Source organism: Canis lupus, chromosome 36 (assembly GCF_011100685.1).
Source record: "Canis lupus familiaris isolate Mischka breed German Shepherd chromosome 36, alternate assembly UU_Cfam_GSD_1.0, whole genome shotgun sequence".
NCBI classification, from domain to species: domain Eukaryota; kingdom Metazoa; phylum Chordata; class Mammalia; order Carnivora; family Canidae; genus Canis; species Canis lupus.
Genome location: NC_049257.1, coordinates 21,821,740 through 21,837,670, shown reverse-complemented (window position 1 = coordinate 21,837,670; position 15,931 = coordinate 21,821,740). Strand labels below are relative to the sequence as shown.

Sequence of the window (15,931 nt, the reverse complement as noted above, 5' to 3'; positions counted from 1 at the left end):
GATATAGATTTTACGTGTTACATTTATTAAAAGCGATGAAGCAAAAAGAATTTTTTACGATTTTAAATGCATTATGAACTTATTTTGAATATGTACAGGTAGTCTGGAAATTCACAACTTTTGTCACCATAAAGGAAAACTTCACTACGAAGATATGTGACCCAGGTGGGGAAAGCTGCTCCTGTCATCATTCAGCTCCCCTGCCACAAACATGCACACCTCCCACCGAGAACTCCAACCTATTTCCCAGACCTAAACTGCACTTCCCCTCAGACTAAGCCCTAAAGCAATAGTTCTCCCCTGAACCCTAGCTTGTTTTGACCCGAGACCTGTTGTTTTCTTCAACTTCTGGTCTGTAGCTATTATCAAAGATTCTTTTCATGTCTGTGAAATACTAAGTAGGGCAGATAAAATATCACATAACATATGACATCATCTAGAACTGCGTAGTATAATACAAAATATCCTGTGTACCAAACAAGAAATCGGTAGAAACAAAACCAAGGGATAGGATAAGCCAGCAACATAGGGATCCCTGCAGTACTCTGATTTAAGGTTTAAAGACATAAAATTAGTTCTCTACCTACAGACTCTTCTACCCTTAACTGGACCATGAACTCCAGAAGCGCAAGGATTTTATCTTTTTTATAATCTTATTCCTGGTGCCTACCAAGGCACTTAGCACAGAGAAGGCATTTATTAAGTGGTCTTTGGATGGATGGAGGGAGGGAGGAAGGAAAGAATGGAAGAAAGGGATTCCCCTGCCTAATGAAAGGGATTTTTTTTTCTGGCTCTTCCTCTGAGTCCTGCTTCCTTTATATGTAATATCTTTATAATAAGGAATAAAAATAGTATCTGCAGGATGAATTAATAAACAGGTGAACTGTAAATATGCACCCACTAAGAATCACTAATGAAGTGTTAAGATCTGTGTGCAGAATTTTCACATCCTTGCTCTGTCATTCACCTCAATTGTGAGAATTAAATGAGATGATACATGGGAAGATTTTAATACCCCATCAATAAAGTTACAGAAATAATCTTACATTATTATTTGCAGTAATATGTTTATTACCAGAAATCATTGTAGATTGTGAGAAAGAGCAGAAGACAGGAATTTGGAACAGGAATGTTGTCATGACTCTTTCACCATCTTCAAATTTTGACCTCCAGAGAGTTGCCTCAGCCAGCTGTAGTTTCTGCAACTGTAAAAAGGACATACTAGACACAGTCCAATACAAACTCTAGTTCATACTATCATGTTATACTTCACATGCACAGAACATCTCCCATATACCCACATTCACACTCCTCACCCGCCTCCTTGTGCATCTTCAGCCTATTGAGAAGGGAGTGAAATCAGTGGGTTGAGCGCAAGCTGCTATTCACCAATGAGAGGCAGTACTCTCACTGGCATCATGGCCTAGTCCCCACCTGCCCCAAGGAGCCACATTTCCTGTACCTAGGAAGTGCTAATATAGCCGCAGTCAACTCACCATGAACTCTCCTTTGGGTTCATAGTGAGCACTCTCTTGTTTGTGTAACTCAGATACCTTCTGTTCTCACACACAAAAATTATTACTGCACTTCCAAATTTCTAGCCCAAGTCTGGGCCTTGTGGCAATCTCAGTCTTTCAGAAGTTGCTTGTATGTGTGGTTGTATGTTCTTTGTGCTTGCCCAGTCACAACTCTGGTGCCACCATCTTGGTTTTGCCCCACCCCCTCGGCTCAACCCCTACCTCACTGGATACCAACTCTGACCTCTAATGGTGGAGGTGGGGGGGACATCCAACCCACTTCCTCACCCAAGAATCCATGTGCAAGAGTATCGGGAAAGATTTCTTATCACGGGGCTTTATGAAGATAAAAGATGATTTGTTGAGAGCTAAGCTACTAAACCCAAACTCTGGAATGAGGTCTACATATCCTATAGTATACATTAACTTTTGAATGAATATATATATATTTTTTAATTTATGTATTTATAAATACTATAGATGCATGTGAATAATATAATTTTATGTAAATATTTTTATTTATGTATTTATAACTAGCCTATTCCAGTAAAGGATTTAAGCTACTTTATAGGAATATAAATAATCCATGGGAACCCTGGGTGGCGCAGCGGTTTGGCGCCTGCCTTTGGCCCAGGGCGCGATCCTGGAGACCCGGGATCGAATCCCACGTCGGGCTCCTGGTGCATGGAGCCTGCTTCTCCCTCTGCCTATGTCTCTGCCTCTCTCTCTCTCTCTCTCTCTCTCTCTGTGACTATCATAAATAAATAAAAAATTATTTAAAAAAATAATAATCCAGCAAATGTTTTAAGGTAAAATAATAATGATGATACTAATATTAACAGCAGCCACAATAACTGAGGAGAGAAAGAGAGGACACACAAGCCAGAAGGGACAGAACCACATGCATTGCTATCCTTATGTCATCTCGGTCCTTCCTCCCCAAGGACCTGGGATGACCATCTTCTCTTTCTCCAGTGTGGCTAAGGGAAGATTCCCTACTTGGACCTGGACAGGTTCCTCATGTTGTCTCATTTTTACTTACTCTCTTCAGTTTTTTTCTGCTTCATCTTGCACAATATCTTTGTCTAAATGTAGCTTTCCCATTCCTATCACCTTTTTGCAGTGTGTTTTTTTTTTCAGGTAGCAACAAGAGTGAAGGGAAATAATCCATCCCACAGCCCCCAGTGATAATAACCACCCTAGAAGCCTTTCCCTCCCCCAGAAAGTGAGCACGCATATTTCATGGCCTAGAGAGGTAATGTGAATACATTTCTTCCTGCATGTTCAGGAGACTCTTGGGAGACAGCACAACATTCTCTTGTCTTTTAAAAATCCTTTCTCCCAGGCAGTTTTATTTTTATTTTAGGGGATTTTATTTATTTATTTGAGAGAGAGAGCCCGAAGCGGGGAAGGAACAGAGGGAGAGGGACAAACAGACTCCCCACTGAGCAAGGAGCCCAAATGCGGGGCTCCATCCCAGGACCCCAAGATCATGACCTGAGCCAAAGGCAGACAACTGAGCCACCCAGGTGCCCCACCAGGCATTTTTAATAAAAAATACCACCTTGGTGCATTATCTGAAAGTATTTTCCCTGTTCTCTGAGAAGGCTACTTCTTATGCTTGCTGAAATACTCAGAGCTCACTTGTACACTATGAAGGCACATCTTGCTCTGCATCGATATCCCCTGCAGAAGGAGGCTGCTGGCTTTATTTCAGCCAGAGGCAATGTGGGGAGAAGATTTAGAACTTTGTCTTTGGCATGGGTCTGATCAGTCTAGTTAGGACTGAATCAGATTCAGTTGCTTTGGATCTTGGACAAGCTATTGAACTTCTCATTCTCAGTTTTTTCATGTCAAATGGGCTTGATAACAGTTTTAACAGTTAAATAAAACAATGCAGGGAAAGTGCTTAGGGTGTGTTTGTTTACAGTAAGCACTTCATAAAAGCTAGCTGTTCTGTTAGCTGGAGCACTCACTGCCCCTTCATCTGCATTGAATCCTGCATGCTCAGCCTAAGAGTTACTATAAAACTGTGCTGACTGAGGGGCCAGGGAAGAGGTATAATTTTTTTGTTTCTTTTAATGAGGAAGATCATTTCCTGCTTGAAATTTGAGCTGAAAACAGATCCCTAATTTCCTAGATACTCAGCATGCCTTGTGTTCCACCGCTGAGCATCCCAGCAGTGTTGCAGCTGCTGTGCTCCAGTGTGCCACAGCTCACCCCTGCTCCCTACCGCTCACTTAACGCAGGCCCATTGTCTGTTGCTCCGGTTGTCGTCCTGTATGTCTCTACAGAAAAGTCCAGGGGATGTAATCCAAAATTTCCCAGCTCAAAAGTAGTTATGCAGGTCTTCAAAAGCTATACATCACCAAGAGCAAAGCCTCCCCAAAACTCCTGCCAGGCTAGGGGTACCTTCCCTGTTGCCAGATACCAGTAACTTCAGTTCATTTTAATCTAATCCACAAATGCAAAAAAGAGCAATGTGAACGTAAGATAGAAGAACCTTCTTCTTTTCTGGCCTTTATGGAATGAAGTGGCTGATACATTGTCTGGATTTTGTTTAACAATTGAATTATAGGGACTTTTGGGTGGCTCAGTGGTTGAGTATCTGTCTGGCTCAGGGCGTGATCCCAGTCCCACATCAGACTGCCTGTGCGGAGCCTGCCCCTCCCTCTGTCTATGTCTCTGCCTCTCTCTGTGTGTCTCTCATGAATAAATAAATAAAATCTTTTTAAAAAATTTTAATTATAAAACACTATGATTTTGATGATAGCTTTTTAAAATTTCTCTTAATTTAGTTATAGAATTCTATTGTTAAAGTTCTTTTTCCCAAATATATAAAACTAATATTCTAAGACTCTTAGAGAGCAGAAATGCTCTCAAAGCTGAATAAAGGAACAAAGAAAGAAATTTACTATCATTTTTAATACTTTAATTTTATTATCCTGATTTCCATTCTGCCAGAGTGCCAGGAACTTCGCAGGAAGTGTACTCATGTATGTTCACATTTTCTGAGTATAAAAAAGAATCCTATGCTAAAAGGGGGAAACGTCATCTGTAAGTCCAGAATACAGAAAAAATACAATATGAATGTAAATCAGAATATTACTTCTTTGAAAAAAAAAAGAATATTACTTCTTTGTGTTGAACACCAAGAATTGTCCTTTGGGGTGTCTTTCATAGAAAATGCAAAAGAAGCCTTGCCTGATACTGATGAGAAATTTTCCAGAAAATATAAGTCAGTGTATTAAGGAACATCATATACCCTTCTATGATCAGAGGAGCGGAGGGATGAGGGTCAAACAGTGGGTGCAGAAAGGGGATGTGTATTCAGGAGCCAAGCCCCATTTATTCTACTTCCCCAAAGCTTCTCCCATCCATTTTCTCCCTTCGCATCGCCACAGCAGTGTCCCACTTATGGGCTTCATTACCTCTTGACTGAGCAATTGTAACAGCCATCTATCTGTTCTTCCCAGACCATATTTCAGATTGCATCACTCACCCACTCACAGATCCTAAATTACTCCCCCATTACCTATCAGAGTACAAACTTCCTGGCCTTTGGGGCCCTTTGAAAGCTCACACCACACTGTCTTCCTACCCCTAGTAATCATTTTCTTTTCAGAGTATTCTGTGCTACTTACAAACTCAGCTACATCATAGTCTACAAATCAGCCACCTGCACCTCTGCCATCTGAGCTTTAACATCCTCTCCACTTCAGTAATTCTCTGTTCCGATGATTCTCTCTCCCCTCAAAGTTGTTCCGTCATTCTAATGTCATCTTTCCTGTAAGTCTCCTAATCCTATGCTTACTTGTTCCTCTCTTTGTTCCTAGATTATGGTTCATTGTGAGTTTGTTTTCCTCTGCTAGAACGTGTGTACATTAAAGTATGTGATCATGTCCCATCTATTCTTTATTCCTTTCGGTGGTTTATATAGTGGTACTCAACCAAAGCATATTGAATAAATGAATGCATGCAGCCACAGATGAGTGTTTTGGTCTGCTGTGTCAACAGTCCAAATGGGAAAAGCGTGGGCCGTGCTGGAAGAGCCAGCCATCACCAGTAGCAGTCTTGCTGGCCTCAGACTTGCATAGCACACCACTGAATTCCATTCCCTTTTTCCTTTATAGGTCGTGAGTGCCAAGTGATTCTATTTATTTATTTTGGGGGAGAGCTCATCCCAGATACCATCTCCCCTGGGCTGTTTCCTTAGATGATGATTGAGGGGCTAACCTGGCCTGAAGATAAGAAGGAGAGAAATGAAAGAGATGATTCAGCCATATGGATTCTCCTAAGCTCCAAGAATATTTTCTCTCTCACTGGGCAGTTGACACAACTAGAGTCATAGGATGCCCACAGAATGCCACTTTGTTCTTTTTCATCCCTCTTCCTCATAGACCTCCCCTCTTGACCAATCTTCTGTGCTCTTGGATGAACTCCCCGGCTCTCCTCCGTGGCTCTTCTGACATACTCAGGTGTTAGGGAGCCTCTGAGCTCCTCCTCTTCCCTGGGACTAAAAGCCTATGGTAGAAGAGGGTCCCAGTGAGCTTCTCTCCTCTTCTTCACTTCACCTGCCCCCTAAGACAGGTATAGGGAGCAAGAGGGAAGTAGGATCAAAAGCAAACTCTTACACAACTGGTGCTGTCCTAATCTGGTTTCAAGGCCCTCTATGTCAAGGAGCACCAACATTCTCTTTTTATTATGAGTTGCTTTCATGAATTCTTCAGAGAATTCCAGGGCCTGGGAATCTCCTGTTGACAGTCCCTGACATGGGTTTACCAATCCTGACTGACAGGTATAATCCTCTCTCAGGCCCTGGTTTCCAGTGACCCATACAGACTCCCCCTCTGCTCAGCTCATCTCACTCCTTCAGGAAGTCCTCTTTTTTAAGATCTATTTTTGGTTTTCCCTTTTATTTATTGTGGTCAAATAAACACAACATAAAGTTTACCATTTTTAAATGTACAGTTCACTGGCATTTAGTGCATTAGCAGTGTTGTACAATCATCACCATTATCCATCTCCAGAACTGTTTGTTCTCCCCAAAATAAAACTGTGCCCATGAAACACTAACTCCTTATTCCCCTCTTCAGCCCTTGGCAACCACTCTTCTACTTTATGTCTATGAACTTGACTCCACTAGATATGTAAGCATGTAAGCAGAATCATTTGGTATTTGTCCCTTTGTGGCTGCCTTATTTCATTTAGCATAATGTCTTTAAGATTCATTCATGTTGTATCTTGTATCAGAATCTCATTTTTTAAGGCTGAATGATATTCCACTACAAATATATACCATATTTTGTTCATCCATTCATTGCTTCAATGGTCAGAGTCCCTTTAAACCTGGTTATCCTTCATGAGTCCCTTTGGCCTATGGGCAGTCACATGTCTTGAATTTTGGACCATTAGGTTGCACAAAGTAGCCCTCTCCTCTTGCCTACTAACCTTCAGATTTTTAATCATGAATAAGTAACTAGTCTGTTCCCACACCACACTCTGGGGACATACACATTAGGTTCTACATGTGGTTTTCTGGAAGGAACCCTCAAAAAAACCCTATATAAAAGATTTTCAATATTCCTCTCATGAATTGTTTCCCTTTGTCTCATACTATGCAGAGATGGGGAATGAGCACCTTACCTTGAAGGTAGCAGAAGTAGTTTGGGGCATCTTCTTTCCAAGTCCTGTATTGGTAGCCTAGCTAGCCTAGCACATCCCTTTAGAATGTAGTATCTGCTGTTCTCAACTATAAAGTTAGACAGAAACAGTCCCATTTAAACATGCTATTATCTACCAAAATGAGTTTCCAGACCAGGTTACTGTCCAGTAAAGATCCAGTGATTATCTAAATGATAAATGTCTACCCTTGGAAGATCCTTGTTTATTTTCACATTCAAATCACAAGGCCAAATGCAACACTCAGCAGCAGTGGAATTGTTCCCATTTGGAAAATCTTCTTTACTGAAAACTTGTTGCATCATGTCAACACTTCTTTTGTAGCAAGGAGTAAAAGGAAACCCAAATTAACTACTTCCCTGAAATGGTTGCATCGTCAAGAGATCCCCATTGTAGACACTACTACCTCTTAAGCTGCTTTTAAAACAAACAACCTTTGGAAGCTGTTCTTTGCGAAAATTCTCGGCTCTTACTGAGCTAATTAATAAATTATGATCAAATAATTAGTGGCTTTCTAAAAGGCCCTAAGAGAATAATCATGCCAACATTCTTGAACTTCTCCTTTAGATGTAAGGTACAGGAAAGACCAATTAAACAGATAGTGTGGGCTCCCACTTTTCACTTGCTTCTTTATGTTGCCCAGAGAAAGGGCTAATGATGACATGCCGGTTGGGTTTTCTGGGTATTTTAGTACAGCTCACAAATTAGAATCAACAGGGGAGCTTTTCAAAAATGCTGATTCCTGAGCCTTTTCCCAGATCAATTGAATCACAATCTCTGGACGTAGGGACTGAGTGTGTTTATAAAACCTTCTCCTGGTGATTCTAATGCACAGTGCAAGTTAAGAATCACTTGTATAGAGGGAGCCATTTGGGAGATAATTTCTCCAAGTCTTTCTTTCACAAAAGGCAAGCACAGTATTGGACATTAGTGCTTCCTTTATAAAGTTTTGTTGAAGTAGATTAAAGATAGGAGATGAAATGAGGTGAGGTTTCATCTCCTCCTTGCTTTAAATACCCATTCATCCTGTGATCCCTTCTAATGGTTTCCCTTCTCACCTGTCTTCTGAGAAGTCATCTAGAAGATTATCAGTGAACACTTATGCTTAGTTCTCATTCTCTGTCCTTATCCTTTCTTGTTTGTCCACGCTGTTAACTATTCCTCCGATCAGAACAAAAATAACCAGTCCACTGTGGTTTTTAGCCTGAAAATAACTACTTTATTTCATGGCCATAGGAGAGACCAGGATGCAGAGCAGAGATGGATGAACCTTAAAAAAAAAAAAAAAAAAAAAAAAGGAATAGGGCAGCAATTTTAGTATTAAACTACTCACCAGGATATTTACTAGAATTTTACACATAACTGTTATATATTCCATTTTCTTTAGTAAAGGGAAAAACAGTTTCTATTCCAGTGCTTAAAATACCTGACACACAGTAGGTAGTCAATAAATATTTGCTTAATTATGTTATTTGTTTATTTAGGAATGAATGAACCTAGTTTCAAACCTAATTATATACGGAATTGGTATCTAGCATTTGGTAACTTGCCAATAGCTTCTGTAAGCATTCATCTTTGCAAATTTAGGATATAGTATTATGAAATATCTGTGAAGGCTGTGATTGCCAGTTTATAATTTTGTAAATGAATTCTGCAAATTCTAGGCAGCTGCCCCTGTGGGGCATTTCTTTGAGCTAGCAATGAGGAAGTATATATGGTTTTGGGTTCTGTTTTGTTTTTTTTTTTAATCTCAATAATATCTGCAGTAGTTAATTATGGTCACAGAAGTATTTTTAAAAATCTTTTTGTTTATACTAAAAAAAATTTTTTTGTTTAGAAACAGATCAGTCATAATTCTAAATTTTCCTACTTTCTGTAGTTTCTACTATATCCTCGTTTCGTTTCTGTGGCCCTATATGTGTGTCTTTTCTGGCCTTTCATCATTTATTTCCTCTGTTGACCCCTCTTTCTAATATTCTTCAAAGCTGAGTCATCTGACCTATTTGCTCCTATTTTCTGTACATACTTTTTCCCTGAGCAATTTCAGCTGCTCACCTGGCTTCAGCTGCCATCTCCAACCAGGTGACCTCCAACATGTATTCCTAGTTCACACTTTCTCAAGACGAGTTAAGATGGCAGAGGAGTAGGAGGACCCTGAGCTTGTCCAGGCCCTCGAACACAGCTGGATAGTTACCAAATTATCCTGAACACCTGAGAAGTCAATTGGAAGTCTGAAAGAATAAAAACTGCAAGCCTACAGGGGCCCCTGGGTGGCTCAGTGGGTTAAGTGTCTTCCTTTGGCTTAAGTCCTGATCAAGGGTCCTGGGATCAAGCCCCATGTTGGGATCCCTGCTCAGCAGGGACTCTGCTTCTCCCTCAGCCCCTCCCCCTGCTCATTCTCTCTCTCAAAGAAATAAAACCTTTTTTTAAAAAAACCTGCAAGTCTGCAAGTAGAAAAGCGACCACCTTTTGGAAGGTAGGAGGTGCATTAGTTCTCTTGGGGGAGACATAGCCGGGGATGCCTTGGCAGGGAGGGAGCCTGCTTATTACAGAGGCTACCGCAGAGTATTAGAAATGCAAAATCTCAACTTTTAAGTTCACTACAATGGGGGACTGCCTGGCGTAAAGGTGCTCAGGTGGCAAAGAGGGACAGGGTGGCAGGAGTGACAGGGTGGTCTGAGGATCCCCTGGGTCCCAGAACAATGGGCGGCTCCGAGGTGCTGAGCCGTTCCCAGGCACAGGCCAAGCCTGCAGACAGCCGCAGGTCTTGGTGCCAGCTTCCTGCTATGAACTGCGAACCACACAGTTGTGGGGCCACGTTCCTGGGATAGGCTGGCAAGCCTGGTGAGACCCTCCCCGGGAGGAACAGTGTGGGTCCCCCCACCTTGGGCGCCCCTGAAGTTCGGAATGTGGAAACTCGGTCACATACTTGAGCCTAAAAAGGCTCAGCCATGGGCAGGTGAAGGCAGGGTTCAGACAGAGCAGGGAAACAAGTACAGTGACTGACTGCACTTCTGGGAGGGCTCCCTGAAGAGGAGGGGTCCCCAACTTTCTGCTTTGAGGCCAGAGAGCAGGGTGCAGCCGGTTCATCCTGCTCATCAGTCCTGAAAGCCTTCAGGGAGCAAAACAGCACCACCTAGTGGAGGCTGGAGCCTTGTACACACACACACACACACACACACACACACACACACCCCATACCCCCCCACACCCCCACCTCACTATGACCTGGAGACGCATTTCTGCTGAACCGAGTCTTCCTGAGAATCAGCGCAGCAGGCCCTTCCCCTAGAAGAACAGCACAACTAGCTCCCATCAAATTTACTGATCATATGGTGCTGTAAAGCTTCAGCTCTAGGGGAAATAGCATCCTTTTTACTTTTATTCTTTCTTTTATTTTTATTATTTTTCATATATTTTCTTAAATTTTCCAATTCCTTTTGACTTGCTTAAATTATTTTTTGATTTATATATTTTTTTATTTATATATTTTTTAATTTATATATATATACATATATATATACTTTTCATATATATTTTTTGTCTACTTTCATTTTATCTTATTTTTTATTTTGGGATCTAGGTTCTTTTAAGAAGCAGATCAAAATCCACCCAAGATCAGTTTTTTGTTGTTGTCATTGTTCTGTTTTGTTTTTTCTTGTTTTTTGTTTGTTTTTCTTGATTTGGGGGATTTTCCTCCCTTTTTCTTTTTTCTTTTTTCCTTTTTTTTTTTTTTTTTTTTTTGCTTTATTTTGTTGTTTGTTTTGCTGTTCTTTTTTCTTTCTTCTTTTCTTTTCTGGACAAAATGATGAGATGAAGGAATTCACCCCAAATTAAAGAACATGAGGTAGAACTCATGGCCAGGATTTAACCAACATAAGCATAAGATGTCTGAACTAGAATTTAAAACAACAATTATAAGGATACTGATTGGGCTTGAAAAAAGCATAGAAGACACTAGAGAATCCCTTAACACAGAGATAAAGGAACTAAAATCTAGCTAGGCTGAAATTAGAAATGCTATAACCAAGATGCAAATACAAATGGAGGCCATAAAAATGAGGATGGGCGAATCAGAGAAGCGAATCAGTGATATAGAAGATAAAATCATGGAAAATAATGAAGCTGAAAAGAAGAGGGAAAGAAAGGTAATGGACCACAAGTTCTTAGAGAACTCAGAGACTCAGTAAAATGTATTAACATTCATATCATAGGAGTCCCAAAGGATGAAGAGAGAGATAAAGGAGCAGAAGGTTTATTTGAACAAATTATAGCTGAAATCTTTCCTAATCTGGGGAAGAACACAGACATCAAAATCCAAGAAGCACAGAGAACCCCCATTAAATTCAACAAAAGCCAACCACTGCCAAGGCATATCATAGTCAAATTTTCAAAATATAGAAAAGAAAAGAATATTGAAAGAAGCAACGGAAAAAAAGATCCTTAACCTGCAAGGGAAGACAGATCAAGTTTACAGCAGATCTGTCCACAGAGACTTGACAGACCAGAAGAGAGTGGCAGGAAATATTTAATGTACTGAATGGAAAAAATATGCAGCTAAGAATTCTTCATCCAGCAAGACTGTCATTCAAAATAGGAGAGATAAAGAGTTTCCCGGACAAACAAAAACAGAAGGAGTAGGTAACCACTAAACCAGCCCTGCAAGAAACTTTAAGGGAGACTCTTTGAGTGGAAAGAAAAAGACCAAAAGCAACAAAAACTAGAAAAGACTAGAGAATATCACCAGAAATACCAACTCTACAGGTAACACAGTGGCACTGAATTCGTATCTCTCAATAATCACTCTGAATGTAAATGGACTAAATGCACCAATCAAAAGACAGGGTACCAGAATGGATGAAAAAAAAATCCATCTGTATGCTGACTACAAGAGATTCATGTTAGACCTAAAGACACCTGCAGATTGAAAGTGAGGGGATGGAGAACCATCTATCATGCTAATGAATGTCAAAAGTAAGCTGGATTGGCCATACTTATATCAGACAAACTGATTTTTAAAATGAAGACTGTAACAAGAGATGAAAAAGGGCATTATTTCATAATTAAGGGCCTATCCATCAAGAAGATCTAACAATTGTAAATATTCATGCCCCCACCTTGGGAGCACCCAAATATATAAGTCCATTAAAAATAAACATAAAGAAACTCATTGATGATAATACAGTAATAGTAAGGGACTTTAATGCCTCACTTACTAAGCAGGAAATCGACAAGGAAACAATGGCTTTGAATGACACACTGGACCAGATGGACTTAACAGAGATATTCAGAACATTTCATCCTAAAGCAGCAGAACACACATTCTTCTTGAGTGCACATGGAATATTCTCCAGAATAGATCACACTCTGGGTCACAAATCAACCTTCAACAAGTACAAAAGATCAAGATCAGACCACAACACTTTGAAGTCAATCACAAGAAGAAATTTGGAAAGACCTTAAATATATGGAGGTTAAAGAACATCCTACTAAATAATGAATCAGTTAGCCAGGAAATTAAAGAAGAATTTTTTTTAATGCATGGAAGCAAATGAAAATGAAAGCATGACAGCTCAAAACCATTGGGATGCAGCAAAGGCAGTCCTAAGAAGGAAGTATATTGCACTATAGGCCTACCTCAAGAAGCAAGAAAAGTCTCAAATATACATCCTAATCTTACACCTAAAGGAGCTAGAAAAGGAACAGCAAATACAACATAAAGCCAGAAGAAAGAAAATAATAAAGATTAGAGCAGAAATAAATAGTAGAAACAAATAAAAAAAAAAACAGTATAACAGACAAACAAAACTAAGAGCTCGTCCTTCAAAAGAATTAATGAAAGCATTAAACCCTTAGCCATACTTGTCAAAAAGCAAAGAGAAAGGGCCCAAATGACAAAATCGCAAATGATAGAGGAGAGATCATCACCAACAGCGAGTTCACACTTTCCTCTCTCTTTGAAGCTTTAGAATTTTATTCTGGCTAACTCTTGGTTCTTGTATGTACCTCCAAAAGTTCAGACTTAGCAAATCTAGCAATTAAAATCTCCATTAAAAAACAAATACGTTATTAACAGAATACTGATATGATGTTTTCATTTACAGTAATTTATCTTTAACTTCTTGCCCTGGCTTTTCACATCCAGACCCTTGCCAGTCCTGGTCAGTTTTGTTCCTACAATATCTCCATTTTCAAGGTTCAGATTTCTATTTTCTCTTCCCTGTATTAATTCTACTTATTCAAGCTGATTTCTTGGCTCTGGTTTCTTCTTTCCTCACCCATAGTACACTCAACATACAGGTTTATTTTCCTAAAATGCAATTACTGATCATATCTGCCTCTAAAGACATCAGTGGCTCCCCATCACCTGCAAATTTAAGTAATAGAAGAAGTAGAGGATTTTTATGAGAAGAAATCAAAATCAGTAGTAACCAGTGCCTAGAACTAACTACCTTATCATTTGGGTTGGCAACATTTTTTTCTTTCAACCCTTTTAAGATATTACTGTCTTCTGGTTTCCACTGTTACTAGTGAAAAATCTGCCATCATTCTTGATGTTCTCTTAAATGTAATGTAACTTTATTTCTCACTGATTATAACATTTTCATTTTATTCTGGGTTTTAGGCATATTTCTTATAAACTACATACATCTGAATACAGTATTTAAATTCAACTTGAGAACCTTTGCTGTTGATGAAAGATTTGGTTTTACATGTTATTTTTCTCCCTGAGTTTTTACTTTCTTAATTTTTGCTTTTTCTGAGTTTTACTACGTGGGTTATATTTTGCTTGATTTTTTTTTTACCCCAATGAAGTGGGTACTTTGTCTTCTACAAAAGCATTTTTTAATCAATATTTCTCTAATTAATAAGGACAAAAAGAAAGCAGTATCTTTTAACCTGTCACTATGTAGGAAAATGAATTGTATACTTTTACCTGCAGTTTTGTTTGTTTTTGTTATGTATTTATTTTGTTTATGTATTACAGTATTTTAATTACATGACCATGAGCAAACTATTACATTTACACACTGCAGTTATTTTTTCAAAAGTGCTACTCATATATTTCAGTACTACTATAGCTATTTATAATACTTATTTAGACATAGATTTTGTTTTGGTATCCTAGTTGTGTCTATCAAACCACTCAAAACTTAATAGCTTTAAAACAGCAATTTTGTTATTTCTAAGAAATATATCTTGATATGTCACAAGTGCAGAAAGTGTTCCCTCATGCCTCTTCCCAGAGACACTACCACCCCTAGAGATAACCACTGCTCTGATTTTTCCATCGTAGATTGATTTTACCCATTCTAGTACTTCACATACATTAAATTATACAATATGAAATCTTTTGTTTAATGCTTCTTCAAACACCATAATACATTTGAAAGTCACCCATATTGGGTATGTATATAAGTTTGTTCCTTTTAACTAATTAGTATTTCATTGAGGAATTATACCACAATTTGTTTATCCATTCTCCCATTGATCAATACACAGACTATTTCCAATTTGGAGTGATATGAATAAATCTGCTATGAACATTTTTGTAAAAATTATTTTTGTAAATATATGCTTTTATTTCTCTTGGGCTAATACCTGGTATTAGAATTACTAAATCCAAAGGCCAGTGTATATTTAGATTTTTTACAGATTTATTTATTTTAGAGAGAGAGACAGAAAGAGAGTGCCAGTGAGGGGAGGGGCAGAGGGAGAGAATCCTCAAACTGACTCCCCACTGAGCACAGAGCCCAAAACAGGGCTCCATCTCACAATCCATGAGGTCACAACCTGAGCCAAAACCAAGAGTTAGACGCTTAACCAACCGAACCACCAAGGCACCTGTATATTAGTTTTATATGAAAATGTCAGATACATTTTTCTTCCAATGTGATGTACCATTCATTGTACTTTCCTGCCCAGTAACTATGAAAGTTTTCATTGTTTCACAGTCTCATCAAGATTTAGTGCCATGATTGTTTTTAATTCTAGCCATTTCAGTAAATATGTAATGTATTTTATTGTAGTTTTAATTTTAATTTCCCTGATGACTAATAATGTTGTATATTTTTTCATGTGTTTATTTACCATTCACATATCTTTTGTGAACTCCCAAATTTCTGCCCATTGTTAATTGAATTGCTTGCCTTTGTATTACTGAGTGGTAGTTCTGTATATCCTGGATATTGATTGTTGGTCAGATATATATGTACTGTAAATGTTTTCTCCAAATTTGTATCTCACTCATTCATTTTCTTCATAGTGTGTTTTGATGAGCAGATGTTTTTAGTTTTGATAAAGTCTACTTTGTCATTTCTTTTAGTTTTAAGGTTATTGCTTTCTGTGATATAAGATATATTTGCATTCCCACAGATCAAGAATATATTTCCTACATTTTCATCTAAAAGCTTTATGGTTTTAGCTTTTACATTTGGCTCTATGGTCCATCTTAATAATTTTCATATGTGGTAGCAGTTAAGGTTCATTTTATTATATGTCCCATTTATTTAAAAAGTTTTTTCTCCATTGGATCACTTTGGCACCTTTGCTGAAAAACAAATGACTATCTACGTGTCAGTCCATTTCTGGCCTGTTCTTTTCTAACGATTTATCATCCTGAATTCTTGCATTAAAAAAAAAAAAACTTTTTAAACTCCAATTAGGATAAATTCTGCTATTATAATTTGGATTTCCTTAAAGTTTTTCCATATGTTAACCAACCCCATTTG

The 15,931-nt window shown here is 38.7% G+C and overlaps 1 protein-coding gene across 1 annotated transcript in view; it reads left to right on the top strand.

Annotated features, from left to right (window-relative positions):
• Positions 1 to 15,931, top strand: part of PDE11A (phosphodiesterase 11A) — a 361,415-nt gene that overhangs the window by 195,497 nt on the left and 149,987 nt on the right. The window lies entirely within an intron of this gene.